The sequence below is a fragment of the Protopterus annectens genome, chromosome 10.part0 (genome assembly GCF_019279795.1).
Source record: "Protopterus annectens isolate FY-2018-M chromosome 10.part0, PAN1.0, whole genome shotgun sequence".
Taxonomy (NCBI): Eukaryota; Metazoa; Chordata; order Ceratodontiformes; family Protopteridae; genus Protopterus; species Protopterus annectens.
The window spans coordinates 258,235,005-258,253,490 of NC_056744.1; positions in this window are offsets into that span (position 1 = coordinate 258,235,005).

Sequence of the window (18,486 nt, forward strand, 5' to 3'; positions counted from 1 at the left end):
CCACATAATTATAGGCCTATATTCCTAATTAACTTGGATATTAAAATTTGATCATCAATCTTAGCCGAAAGAATAAAAAATGGTATGCCTTTCATAACCACTCTGGAACAAACTGAGTTTATGCTAAACAGGCAAACCTGGGATCATACATTAACATTGGATACCATGTTACATCTCAGGTATGGACTAATACTTGATGCCTGTAAAGCTTTAGACAGAGTAAGCTGGAGGTTTCTATTTACGGCCATGTCACAATTCAACATACCCATAGGCTTCATCAGTTTTATTGAAACCTTATATAATAAAACCTACACTTATCTCTACATTAATAAGACATTATCCAAACCTATTAGAATACTGAATGGAGCTAGACAAGGCTGCCCCTTATCCCCCCACCTTTTTAGTTATATCTTGAACCTCTGTTAATCTCAATCACCCAAACCACTTTTCATTCCATCCCTAAAACCATAAATGTCAAAGTCAGCTTATCTGTCTATGCGGATGATTTAAATATTTATTTGAACATCCTGTTTCTGACATCCAGAGACTAACTGATACAACTGACAGATATTCAATAGTCTCAAATTATTTAGTGAATCAAAATATGTCACTTATTTTCCCCATCAACTCATTATACCATAAAGAAATTTTATTTGCAGAGTCTCCATTTAAAGTTAAACACTCATTTAGGTACTTAGGGATGCACTTTGAACATACTTCCCTATCCATGTATCAAAGTAACCTTAAGAAAGTATGGATAGGCATCTCACAGGACCTTTACAGATGGCAGCAACTTAACCTGTCCCTTTTATCTAAAACAGCAATTATAAAGATGAATGTCCTGCCTATGCTATTGTACCAGTTCAGTGCTTCAAATGTTGTCATTTCAAATGATTTCTTCCAAAAGATTAACAAAGAACTAACCAAATTCATCTGGTACCCAAAAGTGGTTAGGATAAAGTATCAGAAATTTAGTTATCCCAAAGCAAAAGGAGGTTTACGTCTGCCAGACTTTCACCTTTATTACTGGATAATATGTGCAAATACAGTTATCCTAATTTTGAATTTTAAGCTGAAGGAAGACACACAATATCCATTATGGGTTAAAAGTTGGCATAATCATGTTAAAAACAGTAATTTCAACCCCAAACCCTGCCCTTCTTAACGGCCAAAAATTTAAGTAATTTCTCCATCAATAGCATTCTGAGACAAAAGTAAAGATTTTTCAAAGTCTAATGAAATATGCAGAGTCAGAAGGGGCCCTTCCATATCTCCAACCAATCCACATGAACCACAATATCAGACTAAACAACAAAATGATCAACCTATCAAATTACCCTTTAATCAAAGAATACATTGCATGGCATACACACAGACACAAAGGTAAATTGCTACAAGAACTCAGATGTGAGCTAAAATTTGAATAAAAATACACTATTATTCTACGTCAAATTAAAGAACTTTTAACAACAATTATTACAGATGAACATAATACTGAAAGTGATCTAAGGTTATAGACATCATAAATAACTTAACCAAGAAAAAAAGTATGTTATCAAGCACCTATACATTTTTGATGACCTCCAAATTTTTTATTTTTATTTTTATTTTATTTTACATTTGTTTACCGGGAAGGTCCAACTGGACACAGGTCCATTTTCAGCAGAGGCCTGGGGAGAAAAGCTCCAATAACAGAAAATACAATGGATACACATTTACAAGATAAGTCATACAGAAGCTCAAGACAGGTGAGCATAGTCAGCATACAATATAAAATGATAGCAAATACCATAATGTACTACTCTTTTCTAATTATTGGAATCAAAATAATAGTGATCTCAGTGAGGACCATAAACTAAGAGCAATAGAATCCACTATTAAGTTCTCCCCATTCAAAAAGCTAATCCATATACAAGTAATGATTAATAACAATACCTATTTTACCCCATGTATCATAAACAGATTCAGTCCCAATTTCTCCCCCATCATGCCCATGCTGCTCCTTTCCTCAAGTTGATCTATGGCACATCCTATGGTCATGCAGTCACACATATAAACTTTGGTGTTCCCTCAAAGTTAGATTAGAAAAAAATGGGATATCAAAAATCCACTCTATCATGAGAATTGGCGTTCTTACACATTACTGACCTTAGACTACCTAAAGTAAAATTTCATGTTCTTATCACCTTATGTTTATTAATTAAATTTTATATAACCAAAAATTGGATGGATCACACTAAACTATATTGGAAAGGCTACAGAAACCTGGCAATAAAATACATATCCTCAAAAAAAAATATTTTTAAGGAATCCTAACAAACTAGACTACTACCAGAAATTTGGCACCTGATCTTTGATATCATTCAGGATGAGTGGATGACTGCATAATTCATTATAATCATTAAAATTTGATAATTCTACACATTTAGAGAGATTTGCTATGCCCCCTCCCAATATCAATATCAATATCAATACTAATATTACTATTAGTATCAATAGTGTTATTATTATTATCACTAGTACTACTTTTTATTAGTATTATTAGTATAATTTTTTCATTATTATTATTATAAGTTCCTATCATTATTATCAGTACCATATATTAGTTCTACTTGGCTCCTTTTTTCTAGAGTTTGCAGTAGTATTGTATATGTATATATATTTGTACATAATTTCTTTCCTTTTAGCTTATGTTTATGAGCGATATTTAATGTTATGAGGATTTTCAAATATGTACCCATTGTGCTTGAAGATTTCCTCTATGGTATTGTGATGCTTCTATTGCCTGTTACTTCTTATATAAACTAATAACATATTACTGGGAAAAAAATGTCCACCTTTAATGTGATCTATAGCCTGCACAATTCCATTGAAAACATAACATCTGTTGTGGGAAAACATATGCAAATTGAAATCAGTACAATAAGCTGTTTGCATGAGTGTGCACACCCTTACACAGATACTTTGTGGAAGCACCTGTTGAGATAATGACAACATTTAGTTGTCTTAGGTCAGAATCTATCATTATGGCACATCTTTACTTGGTAATAGTTACCCAGTCTTCCTTTCAACAGTGCTACAGATATGTCAGTTACTGAGGGCATATATTGTGCAAAGCCCCCTTTCAGGGCAACCCACAGATTGTCTGTTGGGTGTAGGTCTGGCTGGCACATTCCCAAACTGTAAGTTTCATCAGGTGAAGCCATTCTTTTGCTAATTTGGATGTATGCTTGGTGTCATACTCATGTTGACAGACAAAATCCCTCTTCAGCTTCACCTATCTAGCAGATGACTGAAGGCTTGGTGACAAAACCGGATGGTATATGCAACTGTCCATAATTCCTTTCATCTTGAATGGAGGCCCAGTTCCAGCTTTTGAAAAGCAACACCATAGCATGATACTGCCACCACTATGCTTCACCAGGGGGATGGTGTTCTTTTGGTGATGCAAAGTGTTGTTTTGGGCCAAACATACTTCTTGGAATTGTGGGCCAAAGGTTCAACCTTGGTGTCATCAGACCATGACACATTGTCCAACATGCTTTTTGGAGACTTGCTGTACTATTTGACAATGTTTGTCCAGCCCTGGATGTTTTTCTGTATAAGAAAAGGCTTCCATCTAGCAACCCTACCCCATAGGGCAGACATATGGGGAATACAGAAGATTGTTGTCACATGTGGTGCACACCCAGTACTTGGCAGGCATTCCTGCAGCTCCTTCACTGTTGCTGTCAGTCCCCTGTCAGCCTGCATAGCCAGTTGTCATCTCCTCATGTCATCCATTTTGGATGGATGTCCAGGTGTTTGCAGTGTCACTGTTGTCCCATATCTTCTCCACTGTCTGATGACTGTACTGTATTCCATGGTATATCCAATGTTGTGGACACTTTCTACTCTTCTCCTGACTGATACCTTTCCACAATGAGATCCCTTCAATGCTTTGTAAGCTCTCTGCCAAACACATCTTTTGCTGTAGCAGGCAACTGGGTAAATGTCAAATATATCCTATTAGGGCAGTTGAACATTATTTGGGGTTAATCAGAATCTTGTTAATTGATGGCATATGTGTAACCAAAAAGAGAATGCTGTGATTACTGCAAGAGGTGCATCAACCAAGTAGTGGTTTCTATGTGTGTCCATGTATGCAACCAGTTTATAGTACATTTCTTATGTTTTACATTTTCTCCCCTAACAGATTTGTTTGTCAATAGAATTGTACAGGTTATGGGTCACATTCAAGGTGGGAAATTTTTTGACATGATTTTCTGTGGCGTCACGTTTGTATAGTACACAAACCTAGGATTTCAACAGGGGGTGTGTACACTCTTAATATCCACTGTATGTAGGTGTTCAGATAGCTGTTTGTGGTAGGCATGGACAGAGGGTCATAACACAGTTACACACTTCTCCGATTACATCCTGATATCATGCCTAGTCTACTACCCATATCATTGTCATGGCAATGTAACAACCAGTACCTGTAAACATTTATGTCTGTTGTATGCACTGAAACTGATATTACACACAAGTAGAAGTAGAACATGCACAACCTATTTACATACATAGATAAGTAAGTTGATTGTGCAGTAAGCTTTGCTATCACAGCACTAACCTGGAGGATGTCCCACATTCATACTAGGCTATTATGTTATGGTGTCACTGTTAACAGACTTGGCAACAGTTTGCCCAACATAACACAAGTCTATGTGTAAGTGACTGCAGATATCAGGCACAAATGTGCATATAAGACTGTACAGTTGAATGGTATGAACTCACTATATCACAAGCATTTCAACACACACTTCTACAACAGTACTTTACTCTGCACATGCTCTGTATAGTTGTCTTATATTTACAAGACAAAATGTGTGTTATAGTTATATGCACAGATAGCATATGGATATGTACAACATTCCAGTAGCTAGCCTAGTCACTACAGACAGAGCCACATGCTATGACCATCAGTGCTGTTGAGCAGTACATCAGTACAGCAAGTCTTGTTGATGCATATGTTTTCAAACCCCTATTTTCCATTATTACAGACCACCTACTGCATTCAGTTACATGTTTACTTGTTTCACATACTTTTTTTCTGGATATGTCACAGATATATCCTTTCTTATTCTTTTTTCTCACACTTCTTCAGCTTTGCATTGATGGACTATCTATGACAGAGGGGGTTTGAATAGATGGAAGCTTGTCTTTTTGTAGGTAATGCTCATGACCATCTGATGGCCTGAGCACCAATTGGTGTTCCGCAGTTGCTGATTGCATGCAGAGCAGCTGTGTAGTTATTCCAATAGCCAGTGTCATGGCAACACACTTCTATAATTGAGTACTCCATGTGGATGTTGACCCTTTCCCTTACCTGTGAGGAAGACATCTTGGAGGTATGTGAGCTAATACCTCTTAGAACAAGACCTGTGGAGACAAGCCAACTAAATAGTGAAGATTCAAGTCTTAAGGGCAGAATGTGAGTCTTGCTGTTATATGTTTGAATCCTGCTTGTTTAACAGAGTTTGTCTGAACATGCTACTTCTGCATGGGTTTCAGTCTGACAAAGTTCTGTGTCTGCATAGCTCTCAACTGTAGGGCTATCCCACATAATGGCCAGAGGTTTGCCTGTTATGTTTGGTCTGTTCACCAGACAAGTGTTGTCCTTGTCAAATCAGTAGCATACTCTGGTGGTTGCAGTCAGTAAATGCTAACATCCATTTGTGTTTCAGACTTTATATCCTTCAGAAAAGATATGTTACAACAAACCCTGTAAAACCATAATTGTTTCAGTGTATAACAGGAATATTTCAAGTATGGCCATGTTTTGGGCCTCTGTCCCAAATTATGTCAGGCTTTGTACAAATGCCATACAGTAGAAGGTTGATAGGTAGGGTCTACCATTATTTTGTTCTGTCATTCTTGCTGAGGGAAAGGGTGGTCAGCATGTGGGACTCTGTACATTCAAGAGGTTGGTGTATGGAGAATGCTCTTAGATGCCCTTGTAACATTTTATGTGAAGGAGAGTAACAAGTGTTTTAAAACTAGGCTGTTAGAACATGTGAGACATATTACTGATGAAAAAGAAGACAGTTCTATAGCTGTACATTTTAATAATTCTCACCATGGGGGTAGTCATCATGAAAGAACATTTGTTGTGTACAGAATCAGTTTAAATTCTTAAATGTGATACTTTATCCACTAGGGGGTTAAATGAGTAGTGTAACTGGAGGCTGTGAATATACATGTAATTAAGTCTAGTGGGTTACAAGGTACTGCTCTGGAAAAAGTCTGTTTCTCAGTTTGATCAAACAATCATAAAAGAACAATTATGTACAGAATCAATGTATGTTTTTAAATGTGATACTTTATCCCCTAGGGGGTTGAAGGAAGAGTGAAATTGGAGGCTGTGTATTTAAATCTACTTAAGTGTTAATTGCTTCCTCTAATTAAGGCAAGTATTTTTTGTAATGTGTTACTCCTTGAAGGCTTTGGCAAAGACATCGGACTAAAATGAACTTGTGTAAATTACTTGCTGTTTGTATTTTTGTTTACCATCTTCACTCATTGTAGTTGTTTTGCTAAGAGGTCATTGTATATGTCTGGCCATTGTGTCCGGCCTATCATGATTTTGTAGCAGCGTACTATTCACTTATTATTTGGACTGGTGGGACAGATGTGAGTGTCATGGGTCCTTTTGTATCCAACTGTGCATACTGCCAAAGTTATGGGTGGTCTATCAGCAGCATATGTTTGTATGGGCTTTTAGAGACATGTATCTATATGTATATATATATGTATATATATATATATATATATATATATATATATATATATATATATATATATATATAGATATATATATATATATAAAAACACGTTGGTATTTCTTGGTAATATATCTATATATTGTTATACATATATATGTATCTCCATACATATCTATCTATCTCTCTATATATGTAAATATTTTTTTCATGTATATATTTGTAGATAGCAATCATTCCTATTGTAAACTGACTGTACTGCATGATATGTTGTAAAAAACATCCTAACCTCTTGCAGCTGAAATAGCCTAGTGGTAAATTGCTTCGACTATAGTGTATAACATCCCAGGTTCAAGATTGAGAACAGGTGATAATTTTCTTGCTGGCCAGAAGAAGATATGTTGGATACAGAGTGATTAAGGCACTTTTAAAAAGTTGTAAGTGGGTTTGCACTGGGTTGTGCAGCCCTAAGCGGCAGTAACACATGGTTAAACCAATAGGTGTTTAAACTGTGTTGGCTTCACTTACCAGTGCTTACCAGTGCACAGATATGCTTGGCAGAACTAACTACTGGTTATCATTCACATTTAAGCAATGTGTAAACCTGCTAAGCATAGCTCAGCCCTGGTAACCATTGCTCACATTCTAGTCTCATAAAATAGCAGTGTAATGGTATCATGTAAAAAGTTTATTTAATTTTCTGTACATAACATGATTTTATGTACTCGCATTACAGTAGCAAGGGGTGTGACTATACTGTACAGGACACCTGGGTATACATGGGTAGTATCACATGTTTTTTTTTTTTTTTTTCATTTATTTTATACTCATGTTATATGCGCTCACACTTGCATGTTACTCCAGCTACAGTACACTGGTTGACAAATATGATTCCACAAATATTGTATTATGAAATGACTACTTTCGACACTGGTTTTCCATGTATAATTTGATTGCCTGTTGTTTACTCCAACCATGCTCCTCTGCATGCAGAGCTGGGACTCGAGTACTACAACATCTTGTTCTTGGTGTTTATGCTGTATGTTTTTATGTATCTCCTATTGGATATTTATATGATGTTATTATATTAACTGTAGAGTACTATGTTTTTTTCCCATGTCATTGAGGATTGCTGTCATGTAGTAATGGCATACAATTCAGTTGCTGACTTCTATCCTTCAGGACATTCACCCTAATGCATAACATGTTTGCTGTCCACTGTCTGTCTGCAGATGTGCAGATGTGAGGTATTGCTAAGGCCATACAACAATGTAGGTGCCCACATAGTTTCATGCTGTGCGCCTGGACACTGCTGCTAGCTCCAACAAATGGGATGTCTTTCATGTGGGCCTTGGCCCTTTTCCTTCCTGTGAGAGGGACATTACAGAGGTGGTGAGCTACAGATTCACAGACTGTAGGTGAGAATACTTCACAGGAGAGGACATTTGGCAACAGCACAACAACGTGGGGGACATATCTGAAGAATTGTGAACAGATTCTATGTCATTATCAGTGCTTTTGTACACATGGTGAGTTGAAAGATTGACAGGGTTTGTGTGGACATGCATTTAGTGAGTGACTTCACGTCTGACAGTGATATGTCTCTGACATACCTCTCCACTAGCATGCTGTCCATAGACTGGACACATGTTTGTCTGTTCCCCAGACAGTTATTGTCCTTGGAAAATCAGTCAGGGACTCTGGGGAATGCAGTCAGTAAATACTAAAATCCATTGGTATTACTGACTTCATATTCCTCATAAAGGATATGTTACAACAAAACCAGTAACATCAGCAACTGTCTAAATTTCTGAAAGCAATATGTCCAATCTATGCCTGTGTTTGTGCCTCTGTCCCCAAATGATATCAGGCTTTGTCCAGATGTCATGCACTATGAGGCTCAGATGTATTTAGTATCATTATTTCTTGCCTTCATTCCTCCTACCATCCCAGTGATGTAGTAGGCTCACAGACATGTTACAGGGAAGAAGCCATAGATATCAGTCCTGAGCCTGTACATTCTGAGGTGAATTGTGCATTTGAGAGGTTTGTGTATGTCTGGCCACTGTTGACAGACTGCCAGGAGTGTGTTCACATGTCATGTGTACATGTTATTCGGGCTGTGTATGGGGGGGGGGGTAGATGTAAGTGTTATGGCTCCTTTTTATCTGACTGTGCATACTGCTCCAGTGTCTGCTGTTCTGTTGGTTGTATGCCTTTTTACAGGCAGACTGAAACATGTCCTGTACCATGGCCAGGATTCAGACTACACAGGGAATTGAGCCACTATATTTAGGGGTAGTGTTTGACTGGAAAACTTCTATGTATTTCTTCACACAGTCCATATACTCTACTGTTCACCTGACCTACCTGTATGGGACTGTGACTGTGGTGGGATTGGTTGTAAGTATGCACTTTCACACTGGTGTCTGATTTTTGGTGCTGTAACATCCCTGTAGTGCCTGACATTCCAAAGGGGGATGACAACACATTCTTTGACATTGAGCTTAAGGCCGTGGCTCTGACAAAAGTCATTGGTCTTATTGAGGTGTTTCTGTAGGATGTCAGCATCACTTGGGTAGTTAATAGCTCCCAACTTGCAATCATCTGCAAACACTGTCAGCCAGAGTCCCTTCATGTTGGCATGGACTTCAGAGAAGTTGATACCAAACAGGAGAGGACCCAGGACTGAACCCTGTGGAACTCCACTCGTGACTGGTTGGCAGTCTGACTTGGGGTCAGCTACTTTCACACTGTAGGTTCTATCTGTGAGACAGTTTGCAACCTACCTACTGTTATAGAGGTTGATGCATAGCGTAGTGAGTTTATCCATGATTCCTGAGTGCAGAATGTTATCAAAGGGCTTGGCCAGATTGAGGTAGGCTGTATGAACCACCTTGCATTCATCCACAGCAATGATAATTGACTCAAAGAAGTTGACCAGGCTGATTGAACAGGCAAGATCTAACCAATACAAATGCAAACTGTGTGGGATCCTGAGTGTGGAGATTCACATATCCCTGTTTCTTAGATCCGTGATGATGAGTTCCATAGCTTTGCATGACAGCCTTGTCAGGCTAATGGGGTGATACTTTCCAGAATCTGCAAGACACTCCTCCTTTGTGGAGAGGGATGACTGTAGCAGTGCATCAGTCAGTATGGACAAAGCCTGAGGCGAGTTTGTGATTGATCAGGGCATGCAGGTGAGGTGCCAATTCACTTTGAAGATCATGCAGAACACAGCCAGGGACATTGCCAAGTCCAATAGAAGCTGTATTCTTGGCTTGGACAGTGGTGTTTTAACCCAAGCAGCAGTACTACTGGGTGCCTGGCAGTGTATTGGTATTGTGATTGATCCTTTGGGGGAGGGGAGAAGGGTAAAGTTGCCACTGAATCTGTGTGTCAGTAAACTGGCAATATCTGTTGGCACAGTATAGGAGGTACCATTGTGCAATAGCTCAGAGCATATGTTGGTATTGCCGTGGAGATTCTTTACACAAGTATAAGAGACTTTGTGGTTGTCTTTACTGTGTGCTGCAATTCTGTTTTCACAGCTAGCTTTAGAGTATTTGATGAGGAATCTGATCTTTTTTGTTGAGGCTGGTAAGGGTTTTTTTCCATTCTTGGATCTTCACCTTATTCCATATCAGTTTTCTCCTTCTGTTGTAGTTACTTTGGGCAGGGAACTACCAGATAGGCTTTCTTTTCTGGAGGGGAGTGTCAGGTTTCTATTAGGTATGGTGGAATCCATCCATTTGTGTACGTGTTCGTACTGCATTGGTGTGTGATTCGGAGGTCATGCAACTAGTCTCCATTTGCATGGGTGCTGTGAAGTTAGCCACCTCTGTTTTTAGGAGGCCAAAGTTAGCTTTGGAAAGGTTTTTCATGGTGGTTACATATGCAGGGGTGTGGGAGGGATGTGGATTTCTAAGGTGATGGCATTGTGGTCAGATCTAACCATGGCGGAGTTGACTATTGGTGTACAGCAACAGTTGCCCATGTTAGTACTGACTAGGTCAATAATGTTGCTACCTTTAGTGGGTATAGAAACAAACCGGTCCAGGCCATTTGAATTAATGCATTCCAGGAAACACTGGGCAAGTGCATTGATACATGAGTAGCTTTCACAGTTAATGGAGGGGTAGTTGAGGTCAGCCAGTATGAACGTGTTAGGTTGGACAATAATATTCTCCAGGGTGCTTAAGAACATGGGGTTTGACACTTGGGATATGGTTGGAGGCCTATAGCAGGTTATGACTTGAATTGCTGTCTTACCCTATGTTAGCTACACCTGCAGTATCTGTGATGCATTATGTTTGGCTACCTGTCTGGACATGTGCCATCCTTTGTGAATAAGGAGTGCTTCGAGTGAGTGCCATTTCAGATTTAGACTTCTAGTGTTGAGCAGCATGACCTATATATATGCATCACCATACATAAATACATGTATATATAGAAAACCTGGGAAAAGCATCAGTGCTTCTGTAGAGCTGACATGCTATTTTTGTAGAGCTCACAAGCTAGTTACAAAAATAGAGCTCACATGCTATTTTTGTAGGGCTCACAAGCTAGTTACAGAAATAAAACTGCCAAAGATTCCAAAGACAACCACAAGGCATTCTATAACTATGTCAAGAATCTAAATGGCAATGCTCAGATCTGCTCTGAGCTACAGTAGAATGGCATTAAATATACTGATCCCAAGGATATTGCCAATATCCTGGCAGATCCATTCAGGGCCAACTTCACCCCCCTCTCACCCCCTAAATGACCCATCTCAATACCGGAAGACTGCCAAATTCTGGTAATAACAGCCACACAGGTAAAAAACGCACTCTCCAAAGCTAAGAATGCAGCATCCATGGGACCAGATGACATTCCAGGCTGTGTACTACATGAATTACAAAATGAACTGGCACCTCACCTAAGTGTCATGTTTAATCACACCCTCACCTCAGGCTTCATGCCCACTGAGTGGCGCACAGCTACAGTTATCCCACTCCTCAATGGGGGATCCACCTTGGATCGCGGGAACTACTGCCCCATCAGTCTGATGAGCCTAATCTGCAAGGCCATGTATTACTGTGGAACTTATAAACAAAGACATTGGCAACCGTAAAACACTGGACCCTACCCAGTTTGTGTTTGTGAAGGGCCGATCTTGTCTCCTGAACCTGATTGACTTCTTCGAGTCAGTCTCCAGAGCCGTGCACGAGGGTAAGGCAGTCCACACAGCCTATCTGGACCTCACCAAGGCCTTTGACACCATCCCCCACTCTGGAATCATAGATAAACTTACTAAGCTGGGCATTAATCCCTACGTCACTCGACATGTTGCTAACTGGCTTACTGACACAACCCACACTGTAAAAGTAGCTGACTCCAAATCCAGCTCCAGACAAGTGACAAGTGGAGTACCTCAGGGTTCAGTCCTGGGACCTCTCTTGTTTGGCATCTACTTCTCTGACGTACAGGCCAACACTAAGGGACTCTAACTAACAAAGTTTGCAGATGACTGCAAACTAGGAGCCATTATTGAATCCCCAAATGATGTTGATACTCTACAAAAGGGCCTTACAGAAACAGATGCTTGGTGCCAGAGCCATGGGCTCAAGCTCAATGCCAAGAAATGTATAGTTAGCCCCTTTGGGAATAAACATGTACCCATGAATTACCACATAGGTGGCAGTACACTAAACACTGAAAGTGTGATAAGAGACCTATGGACAAAGGTGGACAGTGGTCTCACCTTCAATAACCACATCACCAGAAAAGTCAGGAAATCCTTCTATGTGACACACCTCATCACTAAGGCTTTTTCATCAAGAAAAAAGGAGGTCATTGTCCCACTGTACTCATCCCTCATTAGACCCATCATAGAATACAATGCCCCATTTGGTATGTACCTCCCAAGACATCTGCAATAACTGGAAAGGCCACAGAAATACCTCACTAAAAGAATCACAGGCCTAAAGCAGATGCCCTGTGCTGACCACCTTAAAAAACTCCAGCTATACTCTGTCTCATATTGTCTACTCTGAGACAATATCTGCTTAACATACAGGGCCATGTCAAACCCAGAGCTGTTGGACATGCTACACTTAAAGAAATCCCAATCCCTTAGAGCCACATGCTCCAGGGATCTAAACCTTGTCATCAAAATAAACAAAACGTGCTGGAGGGATAGGTTCCTGACCCAGAGACTCCCCAGACTCTGGAATAGACTGCCCATACATGTCAAGCAGAGCACCTGTTTGGCCCTCTTCAAAAGGAACCTTGATGACTGGATGGGAGAAAGGAAATTCACCCCAGGGATTATGTCAGTCACCCTGCTAGACAGGGGTCCAGGGAAGTAGATATTGTGGGAAGAAATAGCCAGGGAATTGTTATGGCTAGGCTTATATAGGCCCAAGCGCCGATAGCCTAGTACCAACCTATGAACCTAGTACATTGCTGTGGCTGTGGTGTACAGGGCCCTGGGTTCAAGACTTGGCTGGATTGCTAAATTTGTTGCAAGGCAAAACAGTTGCTGTGGGAGACAAAAGAATAAGGGCAATATTTCAAAGAGGTCCCTATTTTGGGCCCATTGACCCCGATTTTGGCATCCTTTGGACAGATTTGTTAGAGTAAGAGGTTTGGGGTATGGATCTGATGTACAACTCCAATACTTATATATATATATATATATATATATATATATATATATATATATATATATATATATATATATATATATATATATATATATATATATATATATATAAAGTGTGTGTGTGTGTGTTATATGTACATACATACATGTATGTATTGATTTACTTTTCTATCTATACATGTATTTCTAAATGTATATATTTTATATGTATATCTCTGCATATATTATGCATCTCCAGACACATAAATGTTTGTGTATATATATATATATATATATATATATATATATATATATATATATAAACTTGACTAAGTCTACAGAATCTTTTCCCTACTGTTGAATGACTGTACTGAATAATATGCTTGAAAAAACATCACCCATATCTACAGCTCAGATGGCTTAGTGGTAGACTGCTGTGGCTATAGTGTGCAAGGTCCTGGTTTCAAGACTTGCAAGGGCTGGTTATTTTGTTGCTTGGCAGAACAAGGGCTATTGGATACAGAGTGACTAAGGCACTTTTATGCAGTTGTAGGTGGGTTTGTGCGGTTGTAAGCAATGCTAACTTATGGTTAACTATCCTTAAACACAGTTAGCCCTAAAAGTACTTAATCTAAGTTAACTTCGCTTAGCACAGTGCAAACACGCTTACTCCTGCTTATCCCCATGCAAATTTTTTTAAAAGAAAAGAAAAAAGGGGTGATAGGAAAGTGGTGAAAAAGGGGGCACAAAGAGGGGAAAAACAATATGAAGGATAGCTAGGGATGTGCAGGACAGGTGTAGGGAAGGTCCATAGCTATCCATTTCTTCTTCAGCAACAGCTGTGCATATTTAGAGAATTTGGAGGTAAATATGAACACTCAAACCCCTGAGAGAGAGGTGTGGCCAACAATAATGTGTTGTGATGCCAATTAGACCAGATTACATGTGATTACATGTGTGCAGTGGACACGTGTATGAAATGGACAGCTATGTATGGAACAACTTTTTTTGTGGGAACAGCTTTTTTTTAAGGTGATAATGGTATGTTGGGGAAGGATAGTAGGCATATTTGGGGAGGAAGGTTGGGTAGGAAAACAGACAAGACAGCAGACAGGGGTGGTATATGACACATGTGGGGGGTAAACACCAGCCACCAAATGGATACAGAGGGACTGAGGTCCCCACCCATGAGCAGTCACCACTGCACCTTCACGGCCCTGAAGATGGCTGTGCTGGGGGCTGAGCAGGAGGGGCAGGCTGACCCTCTAGATTTTCCATGTGGCCCTCAAGCTGACATAGCAGATCCACAAATTCCTTGTGGAGCCCCCTATGCACTTGACCCTGGACTTGGCATCGGGTGACAGGATCCTGTCTATGCCTGCACCCAGGGGGACGAGCCCCATTGCCTGAGGTGGTTCCACCCAAAGATGGTGCAAGATCAGCAGACAAGCAGGTCCCCGGGTGGGTCCCAGACATGCTGGGGCCTGGTGTCATGGCCAGATGAGGTGGAAGAGGTGGATCCACTGGTATTGGCCTTTCCAGACATGCTATGGTGTTGCAGATTTAGAGCATATGTTGGTTAGTCATGTAAAACGCATTCCAGGATTAGTTATAACAGCATGCATAGGTATTCCCATTAACCCAAAAACAGATTTGGAACTGTTGCATAGCAAACAGAACACATGCATAAATGGAACCACAGTTAGCATTATAATGGCATGTAGGTTACATTGATAGCAACAGCAACCAATGACAGTATTTGAACAGGGAACATTAATAGAAAAAATTTCAATACTTGTAGAACAATAGGACACATGTCCCAAAAATAGGTTGGTAAAAAACATACCCATTGATTTATTTGTTTAAATTACTGGTGCAGATGAGGTGGAGGAGAGAGAGAGAGATGTCAATTAACAACTGTATATGCTTGAAGTGCTCACAACTTTAATGATCATTGCTCTAATCATTGCTCTACAGGTATTACCTCACTTTACATTGACCTATGGCCTTAGGTTGGGCAGTGGTATGTTTGCACACAGTGTATAATTACAGGTTTATTACAGCTCATTTATATCTTTCCTTAGCTGGCAGACCTGCGGAGGAAATTCTGTTAACTCTACCTGACTGTTTCTTCCCATATTCACATAGTCATGGTTACATATGTGCCCTTATACTGTGTGTGTGTGTGTGTGTGTGTGTGTGTGTGTGTGTGTGTGTGTGTGTGTGTGTGTGTGCGCTACTGCCATACTCTGCCTTGATTTCTATCTGTCACCCTGGTTGTTGGTAGCAGTGACCACTAGCTGTGACAGCATGACACTTGAACATTTCTTGGGATAGACTACTTGGTGTATATACTTGTCTTGCTGTCATTTGCAGCCTTGGGGTTGGACATAGTATAACTGCAGCCTTCTTATAGCTATTTTATACTTTTTCTTACCTGGCAGACCTGTGGAGGAAATTTCTGTTAACGCTACCTGACTGTTTCTACCCATATTCACATAGTCAGGGTTACTTATGTACACTCATAGTGTGTGTGTGTGTGTGTGTGTGTGTGTGTGTGTGTGTGTGTGTGTGTGTGTGTGTGTGTGTGTGTGTGTGTGTGTGTGTGTGTGTGTGTGTGTGTGTGTGCGTGTGTGTGTTTGTATGTGTGTGTCACCCTGGTTGTTGGCAGCAGTGACGACTATCTATGACAGCATGACACTTGAGGAACATTTCTTGGGGGAGACTACTTGGTGTATGTATTTATCTTGCTGTCATTTACAGCCTTGGGGTTGGACAGTGGGTTTGGACACAGTGTAACTACAGCCTTGTTACAGCTACTTTATACCTTTTTTTACCTAGCAGACCTGTGGAGGAAATTTATTTTAACACAACCTGACTGTTTCTACACATATTCACAAAATCCTGGGTGAAATTATGCATACAGCTTACTACCACTCCCAGGATTTGAACTGTGGCTGTTTGTGCAAAAAATACAAGTCTATCTTTCATCAGAATGAGCTATTGAAAAATTGCTGTCTTTTGTTTGACTGTTTTCTCTCTAATACTCTCTTCATATAGCTAATGTCCTGTTTTTTGACTCCACAGCTTTGTCAGATATGCCTTGATTGTTTAATGCTTTCAGAGCTATAGTTGCTGTGCATAAACTGTACACATTTCAATTCATACAATACCAAAGTAAACACAACCAGTCTGGGGTTTTAACTTTTATTGCAAGTACTTACAATTTTATTGATATATAACCTGTAGATCAGTATTACTCTCCTACGGGATTGTTTATTCAGTACAGATCATACCCATTTTTAAATACTGCAAGGTGACATAATATTCATTTTTATTTATTTGCCCTGAATACTACAAGCTAAACTATTACTCACCAGCCTCATGATGCAGCCTTAGCAGCCTCCTGGCATGGGCATCCAAGTTCACAGCCCTCTCATCTGCAGCTGTACAGGAGATAAGAGAAAACATTTATGCATATCTATCCATCACATACACAAGCTGAGCATTGAAAAATCCTTATTGTGACTGACACTTACACACACCTGGAGCATTCCCCACTTGGGCATCTAGGACCCACTAATCCAAAAGCTCCCTCTTCCTCCTCTTCAAGTCAGTAAAGTGATGCCAGACCTGCTCACCAGTCCGAGGGTTGCCATCGGCAATGGTGAGATCATGAGATAGACGTTCTCAGGCCTCCACTTTGTATTGGGAGCTCTGGTTCTGGTCCTGCAGCAGTCTCATGTCATGGTTTTCTACAAGGAGTCTGACCATGATCCTGGACTCCTGAATGCCCCAGCGCTGTACCCAAAAGTGCACACCTTCATCAACACTAGCCATAGTGCCTACAGTGGAGAGCTACAACTGGTTATGAGCTGTATTCCCACCTGTGAGGTTTAAATAGGGCTGATTTCCCATACTTTATCATTATTGTACAGTTTTAAATATGCTGAGCTAAGCTAAGTGCCGGGCAAACCCGCTTAGCATAGATAAGCATTGCTTAAAGGGGTAGATGCAAAGCCCCGCTTGCCAGTGCATAAATCTGCTTAGCTACACTAATTTTTGCTAAGCATACATATTTCAGCAATACTTACTCCAGCTAAGCACGGCTGACCTCAATTTAGCATTGCTAAACTGTTATTTTATGGACTATCATTAGTATTATTACTTATTATTATTATTATTACGTATTTTGTACGGGGCTCTGTTATCTGTTGATAATAGTGTCTGCAGATATGATTACAAGCTTTAGACTTGCAGTATGGCAATTCTAGAGCACAGCAGGTATGTGTACTGTGTGAGCAGTGCTCAGACATGCCCCCTGCATTCATTCTTGTTTCATTGCCATCTAGTATAGACAGCAGCCCTTATGAACATGCAGGGCACGCTGCTGTCCTAGAACACTCCATGCAAGAATAACACTATTCTTGCATGGAGCATGATGAATCCCGGGGAGTCTTTCATACAGAGAGGAACAAAGTTATTAAATATCAAGATTTTTAGGCAGAAATTAGAAGAATGCAGAAGAAAGATACCTAGGGAGTTCCAGTAGTGATAGGATTAATGGGTCTAATAAAAACAAATTTACAGTCATACTTAAATATGCTATCAACACATGTAATCCTGTATGAACTACAGAAGGAGACAATTCTGAGCACATTATGGGTGCTGATAAAATATCTTTGTCTAACATCAGGGACTGAAACAATACCAATTTCATTAACCCTAACTGTACTCCAACTTAAGAATGAGGTCCATTCTTACCATGGTATTAGAAACCTAAAATACTTTGAGAAATTAAAATTAGGAAACCCAGCCCTTGAAAATTCAAACCCAATCTAGTAGGTTAATAAAAAGTAATATGCCTGTAAAAGTTCTTGGCCATCAACTTTGATCTAAGGAATAAAAACCTGAAGCTGGTAAAGCAAGGAATACGCCCAAATCTTTTATTATAACACACAAAAGTTAACGCTTTTGTCTGGTGCCCATCACCAGACTTCATCAGACAACTTTAAACAATTAGTAACCCTTTTTATATACAAATCTTAAAAACAATTAATTTGAACAGTCAATAAAACCAATCCAATTAAATAC